Source organism: Canis lupus, chromosome 11 (assembly GCF_048164855.1).
Source record: "Canis lupus baileyi chromosome 11, mCanLup2.hap1, whole genome shotgun sequence".
NCBI classification, from domain to species: domain Eukaryota; kingdom Metazoa; phylum Chordata; class Mammalia; order Carnivora; family Canidae; genus Canis; species Canis lupus.
The window spans coordinates 35,633,108-35,636,695 of NC_132848.1; the positions used below are offsets into that span (position 1 = coordinate 35,633,108).

Below are 3,588 nucleotides of genomic sequence, written 5' to 3' on the forward strand. Positions count from 1 at the left end.
GGCCCTGGGGTTGCATGGCTTAGAGTGGGCTGGACCCCCTTTGCCAGGTGGGAATAGTCTGCAGGCTCTGGTCATTTCCAATAGCCTCTAAAGTTTCTCGTGAAAGAAGAAAAGCTTTTTAAAAATCACTGCTTGGGTTTTTTTTAGTGATTCTTAGTGGGCTTTTGTCCCCCACACTTTCGTGGATATATTAGTTTCTTAGGGCTGTAAAAATTATCACCAACTGAAATGGCTTAAAACAACGTAAGTTTATTCTCTCACGGTTCTGGAGGTTTGAAATCAGGTTTGAAATCAAGGTGTCAGAAGGATGGGTTCCTTCTGAGGGTCCCGACAGAGAATCCATCCCATGCTTCTCTTCTTGCTTCTGGTGATTGTTGGCAATCCTTGGTATCCCTGAGCTGGTAGACATAGTGCTCCACCTTCTGCCTCCATCTTCATAGAGCATTTTCCTGCATGGGTCTCTGCGTCTGTGTGTTTTCATTACTCTCTTTTTATAAGGATACTAATCATAATGGATTTAGGATCCACCCTATTGCAATATGACCTCAACTTAATTACATTTGCAAAAGTCTTATTCACATTCACAGTTTCTGGGTGGACATGAATTTGGGGTGGGGCACTATTCGACCCAGTACAGGAGAAATTTTTTTTATACTTATGACTAATCTTTCTCCCCTCCCCAGGAGAGAGCTAATAATCTAAGACAGTGGTTCTCAAAGCATGGTGTCCAGGACCAGCTTCACCTGAGAACTTGTTAGAAATGCTAATTATCAGTCCTCCAGAATCAGAAACTCTGGGATGGGGTCCAGTTATCTGTTTCAACAAATCCCACAGAAAACTCTGATGCCTGTTCAAGTTGGGGAATCTTAGTTTTACAAGGAGGGCAGAGAGTGTGCAATAGGGGTGATCTTCCCTTGGGGTCGAATCATCCATTCATTCCAGAAACATGTAGAAGACAGTGAGCCAGCTGCTGGGGACATAGCCACGTTCAAATCACAGTCTCTATGCACAGGGAACTTAGCATGCTGATGGTGAGATCAGCACATGAGACTAGATAACCGACATGGACTAGGTTGAACCATATATTACCATCAATAACAACTTCTGACTCACAAAACTGGCTATTTCACATGGTTCATCTTTAAAAAAGCACAGGGTATTCAGATATATTATGGAAGCCTCCCAGGGGACATGCTCACATGTCCTGACTGGAGAAATCACCGAGGAGTGATTGGACAATGAAGAGAGGGAAGCATGGATACAGAAGCTCTGGGGTGTACGAGCCAGGAAGGGCTGGCGGGCTTCCACTGATCCTGTACAGTCCAGGCTCCTGCCTTTGCAAGGGGCCACTTGACCACAGTCCCTTTGGTCTCAACTAAGTAAAGCTGCATCTAGGTATAGGCACCAAGAAATCAAAACCCCTGAGCAGGTTCCAGGTGGTCTTCTGATGCCTCCTCTTAATCTGTGAGGACTGGACTGACTTCTCCATCATGCAGGTAGGCACAGTGCCCGGGCCCATCATACCTTCAAAGACCCAGAAAAATATTTTTCATTCTTTAAAGTTCAAAGGAAAAAGTATATGAACCGTTAAGATTGAATAAAATGCTTTAATTTATTTCTTACATTGGAAAAAAAATGAAATATTTAAGGCCCTAAAAAAATCCATCACACTTTTTTCACATGTTTTTATGGAGTAACCTGCCCAAAAAACCAAGAGGGTCTCAGAATTACAGAAGTCATAACGTGGCCCCACGTTATGTGAGTGATGTCCTGTAGCAATGTTTGGAGGCTATGTCCCTTGGATCGGCTGCTGAGATTTTGAAAATGCTCAGCAAAGGGCCGGAGGTCTCATGAGGTCCCCCACTCTAGAAATTTCCTAGGGTCTCCACCACCTAGGTGTGGGAGGCGTTGGGCATCTCCCAGAGTTCACAGTTTCCTCCCAACAGTGGTGCTTTGGGGCCTCCTCCGGACGAGGCTGTACACTGAGTGTCTGACACATGTCACAGGCCGCTGGATCCTCACAACACTGCTGCTCTGAGGGGCTGTATATCCCACCTCTAAAGGAGAAACAGCCTCAGAGAGGCTCAAGACGGAGGAGCTGGAATGATGACAGACTCACTGAGAAGTGGCTCTACCTCGTTTTCCTAGATATTTCCTAGAGGAGAATTGCAAGGTCATTTTTCTCCTTTTCTGCGCAAATAGCCAAGGAGGATATCTAACATAATTTACCTTTGTTTGTCTGTTTGTCTGTTTTGTTGGAAGAAAGGCTTATGGGGTGAGGTAACCTCACTGCCTGAGGGGAGGTGGCTCAACCCGAGGTGTTCTGCGTCTCCCCAGAGGTGAGGAGCCAACAGCGGTTGGAGAGCCTCTGACCGCAGAGCCCGCAGCACCGACGGCCGCGGGAGCCTCACCCAGCGGCGCGCTGGGGAAAACGGGAGACCCCGACCAGGCTTGCGACGGAGGGAACTAGCAGGCTCCCTCCAAACGGCGCTTGCAGACCTTGCGCAAGGATTTCTGCACAGGGACCCATCACTAGAGAGTTGCCCTCGATCTTGCTGAATTACCTAATTCCCGAGGAAGAGAGGAAAAACCCTCACCGCCACCCCTCCGAAAAAAAGGCCTAACTAAGAATGCGTTTCCCAGCAGTCCTGGCAGGTGCAGAACCGAGCCAGACTCGCTCGCTCCAGAAAAAAATAAAGGAAACGTGAGCCTGGGATCCCTGGGTGGCGCAGCGGTTTAGCGCCGCCTTCGGTCCGGGGCGTGATCCTGGGGTCCCAGGATCGAGTCCCGCGTCGGGCTCCCTGCGTGGAGCCTGCTTCTCCCTCTGCCGGTGTCTCTGCCTCTCTCTCTCTCTCTCTCTCTCTCTCTCTCTGTCTCTCATGAATAAATAAAATCTTTAAGAAAAGAAAACGTGAGCCCGCTCACACCCAAGCGTCTTGGAGCCACCACGCAGGTGGCAGCTGGCGGGCCCGGTCCCCGCCCAGAGGAGCAGCCCCGCTCCGGGCCCGGGAGCCGCCGCAGCGCGCAGCTGGCCGAGGGGCGGCGACTGACCCGGCTGCGCCCCGAGATGCTCACAGTAACTGCCCCCCGCGCCCCGCGCCCCGCGCCCCGGCCCCCGCCCCGCCCCGAGCGCTCGGATCCGGCTGGCGGTGACTCACCTCCGCTATTGCGGCGGGCGGGGGAGCTCGGGCAGCGCTTGAAAGGCGCAGCCGGCTAATCGCCCGGGATCGCTGCGGCCCCGCGGCCCGGCTGACTTCATGCCCGGGCGGCAGAAACGCGATAAAACTCCCAAGTTGGTCCTTAGGTTTTTCAGAGTCAGATTGCTCAGCCGTGATCTCACGGCCCAGCAGCCCCGCCGGTGGCCCCGCGCCAGGCTCGGAAATGCGCCCCTCGCGGGGCTGGGGCGACGGGCCCCGAGCCCCGGCAGGTCACTGAACCCCAGCCTCATTTCCTCCTTTGTCCCAAGAAGAAAATCTCCCGTCTCCCGCGCGGGATGTGATTAGGGGATGCGCGGCCGATGGTCGTGAAGGCAACAACCTGCCCCTTACACCCGCCAGCAGTGGCCGTCTTCCCAGTCTCTTCATCTGC

General features: G+C 52.4%; 1 long non-coding RNA gene across 1 annotated transcript; it reads right to left on the reverse strand.

Moving 5' to 3' along the window:
• Positions 1–232: 232 nt before the first annotated feature.
• Positions 233–3,291, reverse strand: LOC140642988 (uncharacterized). Its single transcript, XR_012039372.1, has 2 exons — positions 3,159–3,291; positions 233–1,524 (listed from the first exon to the last, which is right to left on the reverse strand). It is a non-coding gene; the product is annotated as an uncharacterized lncRNA (long non-coding RNA).
• Between the last annotated feature and the right edge of the window lie 297 nt (positions 3,292–3,588).